This window comes from Crocuta crocuta, unplaced genomic scaffold (genome assembly GCF_008692635.1).
Source record: "Crocuta crocuta isolate KB4526 unplaced genomic scaffold, BGI_CrCroc_1.0 scaffold291, whole genome shotgun sequence".
NCBI lineage: Eukaryota > Metazoa > Chordata > Mammalia > Carnivora > Hyaenidae > Crocuta > Crocuta crocuta.
Genome location: NW_027527977.1, coordinates 1,797,766 through 1,815,563, shown reverse-complemented (window position 1 = coordinate 1,815,563; position 17,798 = coordinate 1,797,766).

The window sequence follows — 17,798 nt, the reverse complement described above, 5'->3', positions numbered from 1 at the left end:
GGGAAGACAGAGAACTGAGTAGGCAGGACTTTGTAGTTATCCTAAAGATTTGTGTCCTTATCCCAAAAAGCAATGGGGAGTTGTTTTAAATTTAAGTACCTTTAAATATCAATGTAAATATGAGCTTCTACTTAATATTTTTCAAAAGATAATTCTGGCTACAATATAGATTGAAGGCTACAGACACTGGTGTGTGTCTTACAGACACTGGTAAGAAGGTTATTACAGTCTAATAGGCTGGAGATGGTGATAGCTTGAAGAGCATCTGGAGTTGGACAGAGCAACTCGTGTGGAAAGCAGGACCGGACCTGATGATAGATCAGATATGTGAAAGAGAGATATAGCAGGTTAAGCCCAAATTTCTGATTAGGGTGAGTTAGTTGATATAGTGATGCCATTTGCTGAGATATTTTGATGGTTTGTTTTCTTGTTATGAGTGGATATTAGTTATAAGTAAGTAATCTACTGGGAAAATCAACATAGCACAGTCAGTGTGATTATATCCAGAAAACATGAGGAACTCACTCGGTTATTTTGAAATTTCCTTAATTACTTTTGCCTTAATAAAGCTTGCAAAATCTTGAATATGATGTGCTAATCGGTTTCACTTAATCAATACCTTCTCCATCAATTCCTCTTTTTAAGAAAAAATGTGTCATATTTTATTTTTCTGCCCATAACATCCCAACTCTCATTCTTGAAACAACCTATAATTAATTAAAAAGGGAGGAATCAAAATGGACACACTGAGCTGAAAGTCATTCCAATGGGATAATTCTCTATGATTAGGGAGAGACTAAACAGTAATTGTTTCAGGGTCTTTAAACACCTGGAGCATAGTGCGATTTACAACCATTTGAGAAAAGACCAGTGATTTCTCCTGAGAACTCCTGCAATGAAAGCAGATAGCTTGTTCCACTGCTCTGTCCACTCATTACTACTTAAAGCTACTGACGTCTTTCCAAAGAGCATTGCTCCCTTAGACAGAAACTGTGACTTGGGGAGGGCTGTGTGTGTAAGCTGCAGAGAAGGGAAGGCTGAATGCACAAAATCTAATTCAAAGGTCAGCTTAAGAAATAATGGTACATTTTCTTTTCCTCCCCCCTTGCATCCTTCTTTCCTTCCTCCTTCTTCCTTCCTGCCTTGGTCTCTTCCTCCTTGCTCTCTCCCTACGCTTGCTAGTCTACCATTATACATGCCATTTCCTCTAATTTTACCGTTTTCTTTTTCCTCTTTCTCCAAACCATGCTTTAATTCTAAAGTAAAACATGGTACAATTAATGAGAAATAAAAATAATAGCTGGGGCACCTGGGTTGAGTGTCTGGTTTCAGTTCAGGTCATGATCTCACAGTTTGTGAGTTCGAACCCCGCCCAGGGCTCGAAGCTGTTGCCACAGAACCTGTTACTCTCTGACCCTCCCCTGCCGGTTCTCTCTCTCTCTCTCTCTCTCTGTCAAAATAAATAAATAAACTTAAAAAAAAATCATAGCTAACATTATGGCCCTGGACATATTACTGTTTATATATCATCTTTTGGTAATCAGAAGTTGCTGAGCTTTGGCATATGTTGTAACTTTCTGATGTCAAACAGCTGGTATTTCAGAAAATGCAGGATCTTTTTTTTTTTTAATCAATTCAATAAAATGTACTCCAAGCAATTTTGCAAAAAGATTGAATGATTCTCTTTCTAAATGATTAGTTAGGTTTCACGGAGACATATTCTTACTATTTTGGCTTTAGGAAAGTGTGTGGTCCTGTTTTATTACTTGAAGATAACATGGGTAAAACCCACTGTGACTAGATCCTTCATCTCTCTAATGGAGGGAGGCTAATGTTTGAGTAATTTACAGGGATTTATGGGTAACACCTGGTTTTTAGTTTGGGCAGTCCTAATAGGAATTGCCATGAGGAATTTTCAGCTTGCCTGAATTGCATTGGATCATACTCAGGAATGAAACCAAGTGGTTTCATTCAAACCACCTTTGATAAAAGGTAATTGTAACACTCAGAAATCAACATTCTTACCATCAGTGTCTCCCCTGATTTCAGAAAAGTATATGAACTCCTACAGGTAGTCTGCAGTTGAAGGTAATGGCATCTTTGTTTTCAAATAGTCCTGGATAGTAGTGTAATGGCCATAGATGGATGGGGAGCAGTATCTAGAAAGGTCTTAAACATTTGGTCACCTTAGATCATTTCCTTCTCTGGAAACTATTATAGCTGGTGTGATTTGTAGTATGAGAGACACATTTAGTCCTCTAGTAAGGCTCTATTTTAGCACTGAGCATGTAATTCTCTAAAGCTGTGTTCTAGATAGAATCTGGCACATTAAATAAGAAATGAATTTCAGGTGGTTTCCATCTCATATGATTGAAGATCCCAAAGTACATCCCCGATGTCCAGCAAGTACTTTTACTTTACTTTAGATTTTAAAAATCCCACCTAACCTAGGGAGCCTTCTTTTGGACGTACATACTATGGAAAGGTCTAACTAGCACATTCATACAGTTAATCCCACCACATATTTCACCAGAATTAAAAAATGCTATGAGATGAGATACTATCCCCACCTTACAAGTACTTAAATATTAATACTGAGGTAGGTGAGAGTTGGGAAAACTGAAATTCTCAACCACACTGGTGACAGTATTAATTGCACAATTCTGGAGTGCAATTTAAGCAGTATGTGTTAAGGTGCTTAAAGATATGCTGTTGACCCAGTAATCTCATATTTGTATGTTACAGAAATAAATGAGGGTATAAAACTTTTTGCACAAATATATTTATTCAAGCAGTATTTAAACTTATATATACACACATTCACATCCATGAAAAGAAACAAACTAAATTCCCCAATGAAGGATGTTGGCTAAATATAGTAAGCACATCTATGGGAATCTTAAATAGTTGAATAACAGAAAAATGCTCATAATATAATAATATCTAACATTTGTTGAGCTCTAATCATGTAAAAGCACTAATTCCTTTATACGCATTTTCTCATTTTATCTTTACAATAATTGCCAGATGAATAAACAGATGCATAGAGTCAAAGTAACTTGCCCAGGATTACCCAGCTGGTAAGTGGTGAATAAATAACGTAAACCCAAACAGATTGAGTCAACAGACCTTATTCTTACTCACTAAAACACTGATAATGTTTTTTTCTCTGAATAATAAAAATTGTGGCATATGAAATTTGGTTTTTGTAGTTTCCATATTGTCTGTATTTTCTACCCTACACATGCCATTTTATAATCATAAAATTGTCATTTAATAATTCAAATTTTCAGAAGACTTTAAAAGATCAATCATGCCCAACAATTGTCTACCACCACTGAGAATATCACTGAAACCTATGCAATATACTTCAGTCATAAATCCTATAACTTGCCTTCATCTAGATTCTACTTTGCAGTTAATTAATAATTATTGTCCACTTGTCCCCCGAATGTTTTTATCAATTATTTTGCACTCATTGTTCTGTTCCCCTGAAACAACTATCCAGCAATTTCCGTAATGGACACACCTGGTGTTCAACAATATCTATGTTCTCCTCTACTTTTTTAACATATTACTAGATGGCATTTCCAAGACCTCTGTGTGGGAGAAGTAGTGCATGACTCAGTTGCAACAATGAAATGTGAACAGAATGAAGACATACGGTAGGTACATGATCAGAAGTCATATATGAGGTAGTTTGGGAAGGACATAGGTTCTCTTCCAATAAAGTTCAGGAGAGGGCTCCAAAGAACAAAGAAGATCACCCAGATGGAAGGAGCTTGCACCCCTGATAAATGCACTAAGAGAATCTCTCTGTTGACCTATGATGAATGGCAACTTAATCAAGAAATAATGCCTCATTGTGATAAGCCATCAAGATCATGGGGTTATTACAGTAGCTCATTCTAACAAATATACCTATCCATCTTCCAAACCTCAGATCAACTGCCACCTGAACTATGAATAATTCTCCAAATATTTCTTCAGCCTATGTAAAACACAGTGATTATTTTTTCCCCTATAAAGTTTTTCTGAGCAGTGCTACTAAAAGAGCTGGTCACCAAACACTTTATTTCCAGTCTACAGTGTAATAAGGAGTCTGCACTAGAATGTAAATAAAGGTGATGCTTTCCTCATTGGTAAAATTTCTGGTACAAAAAGAAAAAAAGTCATCTGATTTAGATAGTGTGTTTAGTAAGGTGTTTGATTTATATTCTTTGTGGATCAGTAACAAAAAGTTCATGGACTTCCGGTGGTCTGGAAACCACATTTCTAAGTACTTCCATTTTAGAGCAGGAATTGTTTTCTAGTATCTCATGTTTGACTCCTCTATTTTATCTACATTGCTAGATGGTACATCATGAGATTTTGGAATTAGATTTTATTCATCATAGTTCTTCCACAGTACCTACAAAACAGCAGATGTTCAATAAATATCTGGAGAATGAATGAATGTATATGAGTGAATTTGATGCATTTTGAAGAAATACATGGAATGTCTTGGCATAATAATTTTTCAAGAGCTAGTAGGTGATTAATAGCTAATAAATTCATTATGGATAATAATCTTGTGTTCTCCTCTAGGTCACTGTTTTTCAAATGAGGAAGATTTAGCAATATCTAGAGACACAACTAGAAGGGGTGCTATTGACATGAGTGAGTCAGGGGTGCTGCTAAACATTTTATAATGCACATATCAGCACCTTACAATAAAGAGCTATTGCAAATACCCCAAATCATACCATAATTTCAACAGTGCCAAAGTTGAGGCTGATATAAACTAAATATTATTTCAATACATTCAAATGATACTAGTCCACCATTTTGTAATATCATCTAGTGTTCAAAAATAAATAGTCCCTTAAAAGAACTATGATGATATTTTGTTAACTAAAGATATTAGAGGAAAGACACTTATTGAAACGGAGTCTGTGGTCTCTTGACTGTTTAGTGATTGATGCGGTTTCTGTGCCTAGCACTGGTGTAAACTCTGTGGGACTTGAAGGAAAGCCTGAGAGACAGCGCTTCACCTTAAGCAGTAGACAGTCTAGTTGGAGAGATAAGTGGATAATGCAAAATATCATGGCAGAACATTTAACTGCTAACCAAGTGAAAACATAAAGACTTCAGAAAAGAGAGAGGTCATATACGCCTCAGTAATAAAACCAATAACTCTGAATAGATTTTCTATTATTGACCACTCTCCATATTTTGACTGATCTACTATGCATCACTATTTCTGCATACTTAGAAATAGTATTTGGAGTTACATGGAAACAGTTGAAAGGAAAAAAAATTCCCTTTTGCAAAATCATTTTGTCCTTAGCACAGAGAAAGAAAGGACTGGTGGATGATCACTAGACTTTCTGATCCTGAAGGGAAGCATCCTCTCACACATTCATTCTGTGTTCCTCTTGGCATCCCTTTCCACACCTTCAGGTGTTTACTGATCAAAGCCCAGCCCACGAGAAAAAGTGGTATCTTTTCCTTTCAGGAGCTGGTGTACAGTTAGTCTCTTGTGAGCCTTTCTTCTTCATCCCACTGCATGGCAGAACAGGGGTCACCCTATTTTTTTTCTAACTCTTGAGTGTGAAAATAAGAGGAGATATGAGGTCCAGTAGGCATCGGAAGATTTAAAAAAACACATAAAGCTGCTCATTTGCCCAATATGTTGGAAGAGAACTAGAGGATCATCTATTCAATGACTTAATTTTGCATGTGTAGAAACTGAGGCCCACAGTGGGGAAATGATTTTTTAATGTCACTCAGTAAGCATATAAGTGATAAAGAATGGGATTGCCGGGCTTTGAAACTTGTACTTCTCCCAACAGTTCTTACAGTCTGAAAGCTTAATGATTCCACTCACTATAGTTTAATTTGAAGACTAGAGAGGAAGACGATTGGAAAGAAGGAAGATTGAAATGGTTAAGGGGTCTCTGGCTCTCCAAGTAACCCAGAACCCTACCTATTGGAAAAGAACCCTAACTTCCTCCAATATCCCAGCCTTCTTTTAGACCTGTATGGTATGGAGTTTTATTATTAAACACAACTATCAGACACTTCAAATAAGGAAAGAAGAAATAGAGAGTATGACTCCTTCCCTGCAATGGAAGGAAGACAGCTGACCTTGAGCAGATTGGAGTGGTGGCTAGCAAGAGAGGGGAGGCATCAGTTCTAGTACCATGCTTTCCTCATTATTTCTCTTTAAATTACACCTCCCACCTATCTCCATGCTGACATTTATTAAAATATATTTATTTTAACTGTCTAGGTGTATGTCTTCTAACAAGACTGTCAGCTTCCTAAGAATGACTTCTCAGTGTTGACACTATTGACATTTGGCCTGGGTTATTCTTTGTTGGGAGGTTGTCCTATGGATTGTAGGATGTTAAGCACCTCTCGGGTCTCTCTACACATGAGATGTCAGTAGTACCCTCACCCTAGTTAAAAGAACCAAAAATGTCTCTACACATTGCCAAATGTCTCCAGGGTAAATGGGGGAGATTCACTCTGGTCAAGAACAGCTGTCCCTAAGTATGAAGGTGATGTTTTAATTATCTTTGAATCTCCAGTACATAACTCAGTAACCAAGGCTCAACAAATATTTTGCCAGTCAATTCAGCAATTAATCAACCTTCAGGGGCCTGAAACTCAACTCTTAGAAGTAATGCATTACTTAAATTTAGTAGACTATATATATATATATATATGAAAGAATACTTGCTCTCTCTCCTCCAAAAAAGACCTCCTTCTAGAGTGCCTTCTAGTTCTTTTTTTTAATAATGTTTATTGATTGACTGATTGAATGACTGAGAGAGTGGAGAAGGGGAAGAGAGAGAGAGAGGAAGAGAGAAAATCTCAAGCAGGCTCAGTGCTGGCACTGTCAACGTGGAGCCCGACTTGGGGCTCGATCTCACATACCCTGAGATGAGAACTTGAGCTGAAATCAGGACTCGGATGCTTAACTGACTGAGCCATCCGGACACTCCAAGGAGTACCTTCTAGTTCTATTATCTGTAAAATGGGTATTATCTGTAAAATGGGCCTAATTCTCTAAGTCCTCATCAGTGATTTTACAAGTTCATATGCATAAGAATCAACTGGATTCTTATCTGGTAGCATGCACATGATAGATCTGCCAGTGAAGCTCTTAAAATACATATATAAATAAAATCTCCATCCATCATTACTGGTAGTGGTCCTATTCTGGAGTCTCATCCCAGTTCATCTGGGATGCTAAATTCCAGGTGGTGGGTGATGATTGTCACAATAATCTGTTTGCTCTCTGGAGGAAAAATATGTGACAAAGACAGCCATAGGTTGTGCAAGAGTGGGGAGAAATGAATTACGGAACTTATCTGTCACCATTCTCTCAGCTCCGATAACCCTGCCGCCCTTAATGAGAAAGAAATACCAAGACCCAGCTGGGGATTAAAGTCAAGCCTCCCAGGCCCCCTGCATGTTTTATACCAGCAGCTCTCCCCAGCACAGACCATACAGAACTCCGCGAATCCAAGCCCTCAGGGCTTGGCCCTGGCAGTCGGACTAGATTAGAAGAGAATGCAAATCTGACTCCACCAGGAAGAAAATACAAGGAATCAGGGGAGCAGGCTGCTCTCTTCTGCATTGTTGGGAATGACTGCTAACAGTTTGAGAAGCACAGATGAGCAGCCCTTGTAAAATTCGTTCTCCACTTGCCAAGCTCCTGTATAAGTTGGAAATTCAATTTATTGCTGTGCTCCTTCAGAAGCCACTGGTGGAGCTAATGGGAGATTTATTTGTAGTGGGAGTGGAGGTGAGGGAGCTGGGAGGGAGGAGTTGCATGGGCAGCAGAACAAGTGAACTGCTGGAGGGGAGTAACCATAGAGAGGGGCGAGGTCTGCGAGCCAGAGGCTCCCCATTCCTTCCTCTGCACTCTGCCTCCTGTTAACGTGTCTCTTTTAATGAGGTCCCCCAGTAGTGGGGTGTTTTCCTACCGGGCGGAGAGGATGTGACAACAGCTTCATTAGAGGCCAAAGTCAAGATGAAGCCTTTGGGCTTCTTTGCCTGCAGAGCTGGTCCTGCCCCTTGTGGTGGCGGTGAGAGCCCCTTCTCTCTCTCAGAAAAGGGCATATTGAAGAGACCTGGTCTGACTGCTGTCTGGGAATTAACAGAAGGCAAAGGCTGGAGGCTTGTGAACTTTCCTCCAGCCTTGCCTTCCGCCACTAATTCTCTGACCTTAGGCAAATCATTTAACCTCTCTGGGCCTCAATTTTCTCTTCAGCTAAATAAGGAGAAGAATAATGCTGAGCTCTACTCACCTCATAGGACCGTCTGATGAGGAGGGGGGCTGAGCAATGAAATTAGATAATGCTTTGCTCTAGGATTTCCAGGTTGCATACAGAGGGCTCCAACAAACCCACATGCACCTGACTGTGAAGCTCTCAAAGAGGACAACGCTAAGTCTCTTTCACAGAAAGCTCTGCATTAGCCTGGCACCCGGAATAAAAGCTGTCCTTGCTTGAGTACTGTTGTGTACCATGCCCTGTTCTTAGCACTTGATGAATGTTAGCTCATATAATCCTGAAAAACCACACGAGGAAGGTACTATTCTTATCCTCGTTTGAGGAAACTGCAGAAATATTCAACACAGCTGCAAGAGATGGGGTCTAGGTCCTGGCCCTTGGATCTGGAAAGACCTGTGACTGCTTCAACCAATAGAATATAAGGGGAGTGATATTCAGGGTGGGTCATATAAAACAGTGTAGCATACAGATTATCTTCTGGAACATTAATATGGAGTCTAAGGAGCTTTATAAGGAATGTGACCATCCCAGAGCCACCATGATGGAACAATACCAAGTCACATGAAGAGGCCACAGGCAAGGGCTCTGGTGAAACTTCTAGTATTCTAGTCAGCCCAGCCCAGCCCCTTTCAGAGGATTCTGAAAGTCTTCAGCCATCACATCATCCTCAGGCTTACAGCCCTCCTCTCTGACGCCCCAGCCATCATGGAACAGAGACAGCCATCCCTGCTATGCCTTGCCTGAATCCCTGACCCTGGGCATCCATGAGTAGAATAAAGCAATTGTTTTAAGGCACTATATTTTGGAGTTATTTGTTACACGGCAATAGTAACTGAGACAGAAAGCAAAAGAGGGTTAGGCCTAAGGCCATAAGATTCAGACTGAGAAGCCAGTATTCCTAGGCATGTGGCTCCAGCACTCATGCTTGTTTGTTTGTTTGTTTTTAATTTTTCTTTTAGCACTCATGCTCTTAATCATCAGGTTCTTCTGCTTGATAAAAGTCATTGCATTAATATATGTCTACTGATTGGATGAAAAAAGAGTTCTGATTAATAATGACTATTTTAAGGGGCTCAGGTGGTAAAGCATCCGACTTCGGCTCAGGTCATGATCTCATGGTTTGTGAGTCTGAGCCCTGCATCGGGCTCTGTCCTGACAGTCCATTAAGGACTATTTTTATTGTTTTTATAAACATATACATGTTTAACTTTTTAAATTATTTAAACATTTGTTTACACAAATCAACCAAAAAAGAATTATTTGTGCCTATTTTCATATAACACCTTATAGATAACAACTATGTTTTGGAAAACTCTAAAAAGTGATAAAGTGCATAAATTCTCCAGGATACAGTTACTTAGATGGGCAAAAATATTCAAACATATTAGTGTGCCAAGCAAGGTCAGTCCAATGTCTATACTCAAAACAGACTTTTCTCAGATACTGAGTGGCCTTCCTTCCAGAGTAAAATTCAGCAAGAATCTTTTCTCCTTTGTTTGATATGCTGGAATCCTTACCACACCATACACTATAGTACAGAGCACCGCAGTACAAACCAACAAACTGTATTAAATGGCCATGAAGTTAGGAGTAAACCCTATAGTCACATGAATCAATATTATTACTGAGGATGCTGAGAGTGAGTGTGATCCTTTCCATACTCTAAGTCAACAGCAAATAACAATGCCTTTCAAGAATCTGAAGAGAAAGAAAAAATCCTCACCTCCCTTCACTTTCCCAGCATCCCCCCACCCCTGACCCGAGATTCATAGTTTTTTAACTTCCCATTAACAAGTGGGAGAATCCATATCACAATGTTGGTACTGGTTTCGGTGAAGTTAAAAGGGAATACTAAGTGTAGTTATTTTCTCCCAGCTAAAGAAGAAAACAAAAAACCTTGTTACAATGTAATATCAATATGCTGCATCCCCAAAGCCTCTGCACTATTAGGGCAGAGCCTGATATGGGGCGGGATCCCACAAAGTGTGAGATCATGACCTGAACCAAAATCAAAAGTCAGAAGCTTAACCAACTGAGCCACCTAGGCGTTCCCAGCATGCAATTTCTTAAAAGGCGCACATAAGCCAAGAGATCATGAGCACACACTGCAGAAACTCCCTAGTTTTCCAATGCATATATCTGTTCCAGTGAGTCCAAGGAGATTACATTAATTCAGGTACCCTTATTTGGCCACCTGCTTTCTGAGTGAGCCACAAGACACTGGGACATTAATTGTTCCTCTTGTTTTGTGACTATCAGCTCAAAAGCTCTTCACCTTCACTGTTTCCTCTGCCTGAATGTCCCTTGTACTCAGCCGTCTCTATTGGTCCAAATCCTGCCCTTTTCATAAGGACTTGTTCAAGTTCAATAACGTTCACCCAGCAACCCTCTCTAAAATGTTGCTGTCTTCTGAATTCCAGTAACATTTTCTCTAGATATTGTCTACATCTGCCATTTTTCATATAATATGTGTCACATCTCACTGCCATAAAAGACATCCCTTTTGGGGCGCCTGGGTGGCTTAGTTGGTTGAGCGTCTGACTTTCGCTTAGGTCATGATCTCGCGGTTCGTGGGTTCGGGCCCCACATCGGGCTCTGTGCTGACTGCCAGCTCAGAGCCTGGAGCCTGTTTCAGTCTGTGACTCCCTCTCTCTCTGACCCTCCCCTGTTCGCGCTGTCTCTCTCTCTCTCTCCTAGAAATAAATAAAAAAAACCAAAACAAACAAACAAAAAAAAAAAATTAAAAAAAAAAAAGACATCCCTTTTCCCCCATAAATGAGGAGCCATGTGAGGAACAAAGAGCCATCTGAAACTTTATAGTATCACTAACAATAGTAGGATTGGTACATGTCCATTATTTGGTGATGAAAAGACACCATGGTAAATAAGAAAGGGAGGATCAGATGGAGAGGTAAAAAAAAATAAATAAAAGAAAAAAGAAAGGAACTCTAATGCTGGCTCTGTCATAGTTCAGAGACTTGGCCAAGTCATTTCCTGTGTTTAGAACTCAGTTTCTTTTCTATAAAAACCTTGGCTTGGGCAAAATGACCTCTGAGTTCCTTTGAACCCTACTCTGAGGTCCATTGGTAAGTGTGTAAGATGAAAAGAAAACTGTTTCTCTGCTTTGGGACTGCATGTTTATTAATAAAGAGATAGGTGCTAACATCTTAGTGACTGAACACAATACGAAGAGATTTTTTTGGTTTGTGTACAATCTATTTATGGCAGGAGCAGGGCTCTGCTCCACACAGAGAGTCAGAGATCCAGACAGGTGGAGGCTCTTACAGATTCAGTGTGGCTTCTAACATTTACAGGGGTACAGCCATCAGGAGAGGAAAAGAGGGTCTTACATGAAACCAAGGTTGTCAGCTACAATATAGAATGCCTAGTTATCCTTGATTTTCATATAAACAATGAATAATTTTTTAGTGTAACTATGTGGTATGTAATTATCTGAAAATTTAAATTTAGTGGCTATCCTGCATTTTCATTTGCTAAATCTGACAACCCTGCCAGGAGGTTTTCATGTGTCAAGCCTTAAAGTAGTACTCATCATGGCTACCAACTTTCCGTTCATCACAACTCAGTCACGTGGCCCCACTAAGATACAAGGGATGCTGGGAAGTACAGCCCCAGCTGGGCAGCTGCTTCCTACCAAAGCTATATACCTACTGTTTCATGTAGCTCTAGAGGCTGGTTAGCCACCTCTGCCACTGCATAGTACTGCTATCAACCTGGCTGACTCAGAGTGGGGAGACCAGTATTTTAAGGTAATTTTTCTAATGATCTCAAAGACTTGGCATTCTTTTTTTTTTTTAATGTTTATTTATTTTGAAAGAGAGAGAGAGAGAGCATGCTTCTGCAGGGTAGAGAGAGAATGTGCTGATAGTGCAGAGCCTCTCATAGGGCTTGATCTCACAAACCTGTGAGATCATGACCTGAACCAAAGTCAAGAGTCAGACACAACCGACTAAGTAACCCAGGCTCCCCTCAAAGATTTGGCATTCTTAAACATAAATGGGCTAAGGCTAGAACTCAAGGAAATAGACATTTCATTTCATTCTGAGGTCAAGAAAATAGGCTTCACAGTATCAGGATAGTTTATTTGCTAAATTGAGAAAAAAAAATCAGGATCGATATTCAGGGCTTTTCATTTTCATGTACCTGAATCAAATTAAATTTTAAACCACATGCATGCTCTCTATTTACATACTATTTTCTCATTTAAAAGACTCTAGAATCTCATTCTGATTCAATGAAACTGATTATTCTCTATGTTAATTCTGGGGTCCTATCTATCATTCCTCCCCCCACCCCATATTCTTTGGATTGACAATTCCATGTTATACTAAGAAATAGGAAGAACTCTTATTTTGCTATTTAGCAGTCAAAATTAACTGCTGCTATATAGACTGCCCAGTTTTCTTCTTTACTCTGAAGGCTATGCCAGGACTCAGCGATTACAATGTGAAAACATCTGAACTACCATGGCTAGCCTCCAAGGCACAGAAAAGGCTATAATGTCTGAAAGCTAATATGGAGTTGGGGATGGATGGGGCAGACTGCAAGATGAATGGAAAGCAGTGTGGTCTGTAGAGTGTTCGAACTTTTTTTCAAAAGGAATTTTTTACCCCAGGCCAGAAGCCTTTGTGTCAGGGAGACTGTCTCATTTCTCTGCTCAAAGGCTGTCAGAGATGACTGAGATTTGAGAACAGTTTCTGATGTTGACGAGGTCAAGGGAGGCAGCACTGCGAACCATCAGTCACTGCGTCAGCGGTGAGCTGAGGAGACACGTGAGCCCCACAGTGAAACCTGGAACGCCGTTTTCTCCGGAGGAACAGAGAAGGGGGAGGTGCAGATGAGAGAAAGGAAGGAAAGACACAGGTCAAATGGTCACCACAAAGTTTACCACATTAGTATTCAGCTGGAATCAGAGAAACTTTCTCAGTCCCAGTTGGGAGTGTTCTGAAGAAAGAAGTTGGCTAGAGGCAAAAATCATATTAATATTACTGTGCTTAATCAATATATGAAACCCTCCGATGTAGTTTTGCAAGGCTGCTCCATAAAGTTAGGACCTGAAATGATTCTGATTCCACCTGATTGTGTCTGCAAACAGCACAGGTCAGGAGCATCTGGACTCAGACCATGGGAATATTTACCAGTGATGTATTCCCAGCCTCAGGGATTGGCTGGGTTTGCATAAAACTACTCAGGCTACAGCCCAGCCACCGTTCTTTTCAAAATCAGGCACTAGCTCAACAGAAACAAGCCTCAGTGGACAGCGCAATGCTCTGCTCTGAGAAGGATGGACCAACGGAAGGAAGTCACTATGTGTCGTCCCTGTAGGTTGACCCCTACAGAGCCAGCTCAAGGCCAGAAGGTTGGAAGCCTTAAAGCCATGAGTGTACCCTAAAATCTTAAATGAAAATGTAAGAATTTCCCAGACTTCAATGTCTGTTTGGGATCAACTGTAAAGAGCATCTCAAATCCAGTGACTTGGCCAAATAGCTTTATATCCTTCCTGAAACGTCAAAGGTTATGTGAGAAGCCAACGGGTCATACAGAGTCTACACAGAGATATAGAGGAAAGATATCTTTCTATTAGAAATCTATAGAAACACTTCCCAATTTGGAGAATGTTTTTCCAATTCCATTTATCTAGTTCCGTGCTTCTCAACTGGATGGCGACATTGGGAAATATGTAGAGATACACAACTAGAGTAGAGTCTGCTATGGGCTTCCAGTGGGTATAAGTCAGGAATGCTGATAAATAACCTATAATGCACAGGTCACACACACCCCTTTCAAAACAAAGAATCATATGCCTCAAAGTGTCAACAGTACTGAGACTGAGAAACCACTGATAGTTAAAATTAGGGTACTCTGGTTACTGGACAGGGATAAAAGACCCTCTCAAATCACTTCATTCACTATCCGAAAATCATGATCTAGGGCCCATACACTTATACTCCTCTGCACTCCATCTTTCCTCTATTATTCCTCTTGTTCCCATTTCTTTCTGTCTATAAGAATGAAAATTAAATTGTCTTTATATTTATTCAACCGTAGAGAGTACAAATTCTATGCGCCTGTCATAATGAAGGCATCTGTCTCTTTTTACCTTTATAAGAATGGTAGGCAACTCTGAATTGATCAGTGGGAAAATCTGGTAAATATGAATTTGTCAAACCCTTTGGAGTTGGGCCAGCTTGATGTGAGACAAATTTGTATTTTCTGAAATCCTAATATTTAAAATCAGGAACAAAAAGCCAGCTGACACTCCCAACCCTCACTTTCAGGAGAAGGAAAGGAACTAGAGTGAGATTTTCTCTTTCTCTTCACTATCTTGCATTTCCGGTGGTACACGGGGAGCACATTCAGTGGTACACGGGAACTTAGAGCTCCTGGTAGCCCACATTAGCCTTTCTAGGGCTTTATATTAAATTTAAGTCCTCTTTCTTGAATAACTTTGTGGACTTTCTTTTCAGCACTACTGCCTCCAGTGCTTCATCTGTGTTTCTTCTTACAGATCTTCCAAGTGGAAATCTATCTTCTCTTTGCCTGCCCATTTAGGCTCATTTCTCTCTTCTCCATTTCTTTGCAATACCCCTAAATTTGGTAGCATCTTCACATTTCCTGACTATGTTCCTAGTTCCTTCGACCAAATCATGAAGAAAAATATTAAATAGCACCGAGCCTAGCTCTGCTTGTCCCCTCTGGAACTACACCAGGCACTCTCCCTAGCTGGGTACACTGCCATTTATCTTAATGTTGCCTCCAGTTCCTTGGCTCAAGTCCTTCATTACTTAAAAAAATTACTTACCAGGCAGCTTCTGTTGGTGGTTCTTATCATCTTTAAAATCAAGTATATTTCTAAATATTTCTGTTGTCTTTTCCTTGGTGGTTAAAACCTCAGCATGGCTCAAACTATGCACTATTCTCTACCCCAACACTCTAAGGTAAGTTTCAAGTGATCTTGAGTGATTTTTTTTTTTGAGAGAGAGAGGGATAGAGAGAGAGAGAGAGGGAGAACAGAGAAACAGAGAGAGAGAGAAACAGAGAGAGAGAGGGAAACAGAGTGAGCAGGGGAGAGTGACAGAGAGAAAATCCCAAGCAGGCTCTACACTCAGCACAGAGCTCACGTGGGATTGATCCCATCATTCTGGGATCATGACCTGAGCTAAAATCCAGAGTCAGACACTCATCTGACTTAGCACTCAGGTGCCCTTAGAGTGATTCTTAAAACAGCATACTTTTTAAAAACATGGGTCAGAGAGTTCTCTGATTTGCTCATTTTAGCCACTCTGACTGGCGTGAGGTGGTATCTCAGTGTGGTTTTGATTTGTATTTCCCTGATGAGGAGGGATGCTGAACATCGTTTCATGTGTCTAAAATGAGCAAACCAGAGAACTCTAGATGCTGGCGAGGATGTGGAGAAACGGGCACCCTCCTACACTGTTGGTGGGAATGTAAACTCGTACAGCCCCTCTGGAAAACAGTGTGGAGGTTCCTCAGGAAACTAACAATAGAACTCCCGTATGACCCAGCAATAGCACTGCTAGGAATTTACCCAAGGGATACAGAAATGCTGATGCATAGGAGCACATGTACCCCAATGTTCATAGCAGCACTCTCCACAATAGCTAAAACATGGAAAGAGCCTAAGTGTCCATCAACAGATGAATGGATCAAGAAGATGTGGTTTATCTATACCATGGAATACTACATGGCAATGAGAAACAATGAAATCTGGCCATGTGTAGCAACATGGATGGACCTTGAGGGTGTTATGCTGAGCGAAATAAGTCAGGCAGAGAAGGACAAATATCATATGTTTGCACGTATAGGAGGATTAGGAGGAACTTGACGGAGGAACAAGGGGGAGAAGAAGGGCGGAAATGGTGGGGGAAAGGGAGAGAGGCAAACCATGAGAGACTCTTGAATGCTGACAAAAACGGAGGACTGATGGATGTGGGGGGAGGGGGGGATGGGCATGGAGGAGGACACTTGTGGGGATGAGCACTGAGTGTTATGTGGAAACTAATTTGACAATAAACTATTAAAAAAAACAAAACAAAACAAAAAACAAAACAACAACAAAAAAAAACATGGGTCAGAGATGATTAAATCGCTAATGCATCCCATTTGGTTCTTCATTGGATATCCTAGAAAGTCACTGTTTGGCTCACAGTCAAAACTAACTCTATCCCCAGTCCCCATCTCTTTTCCTCCACCTTGCTGTCAAACACCAAATGGAAACCTTGTCTATGCTCCTCCCTCCAGATCATTGCAGAGCTACATCTGAGGCCGGTGTACCATAACCACCCTGTGTTCCGTAGGACTGTCCAAGACAGCACTTGATGCAATAAATCGAGGTATGCTTCACAGACAGCCTCTCCGTGCTACTCCCACCCTGAATACAAACTTGTCAGAAATTCCCTCTTGTGATTTTGAAAGCTGGTTGCCCCCAACCCAGTTTCAGGGAGGCAAGTGATTTTAAGATGACAGTTACTGCAGTGAAGTTCTGAGATCTCTGACAACTCAAGCCCTAGAATGGGGACCACTAATGTTTTTCCTACAAAATAGAAAATTGCCATGTAAATTGATGCCTAGTCTTCTAGGTTTCATATGAAACCACTCATTCAACAAGTATTAATTCCAAGCCTACTATGATGGCCCTGACACTATTCTGGGTGTTGAAGATTGAGTGCTGAACAAGAGGAAAATATCCTGCTTCCATGGAGCCTAAAATTAAAGTGGAATAGGATGCACTAATAAGCGAGGAAATGCTAGTGTGTTGTCAGGTAGTGATAAGTGCTCCATTAAGAAAAATAAAGCAGTGCAAGGAAAAGAGAATGCTTTGTGAGAAAATAAAGTGGCTATTTTAGGTAGGATGATAAGGGAAGGGCCTCCCTGAGGGGCAGCCATTTAACACAACCTGAATGAAAAGAGGAAGCCAGTCAGGTGAAGATCTGGGAGAAGCACCTTCTTGAGGTGAAATTCTGAGGCTTGAGATAGCAACAAATCTAAATCTGGCATGGCCAAAGAACAGCAAGAAGGTCAGTGTAACTGGAGCAGAGCAAGAGAGAAGCAAAGTCTGAGATGTGGACAGAGGCCGAGTCACATAGAACCTGTGGAAAGAATTCTGAAGGGGGTGCATTAGCTTCCTATGGGGGCACCTGGGCAGCTCAGTTGGTTAAGCTTCCTATGGCTGCTGTAATATATTATCAAAAACTGGGTGGCTTAAAACAATAGGAAATGGATATCTCACAGCTATGAAAGCCAGAAATATGAAATCTAGGTGTCACTAAGATTGGTTCCCCCTGCAGGATCTGAGGGAGAATTTGTTCCATGCCTGTCTCCTAGCTCCTGATGGCTGCTTGCAATCCTTGGCTTGCAGACACATCACACCAACATCTGCCTTTGCCTTCACATAGTCTTCTTCTCCACATCTGTAGCTCCCAAAGTTTCCTCTTTCACTTATAAGTACACCTGTCATTGGATTTCAGG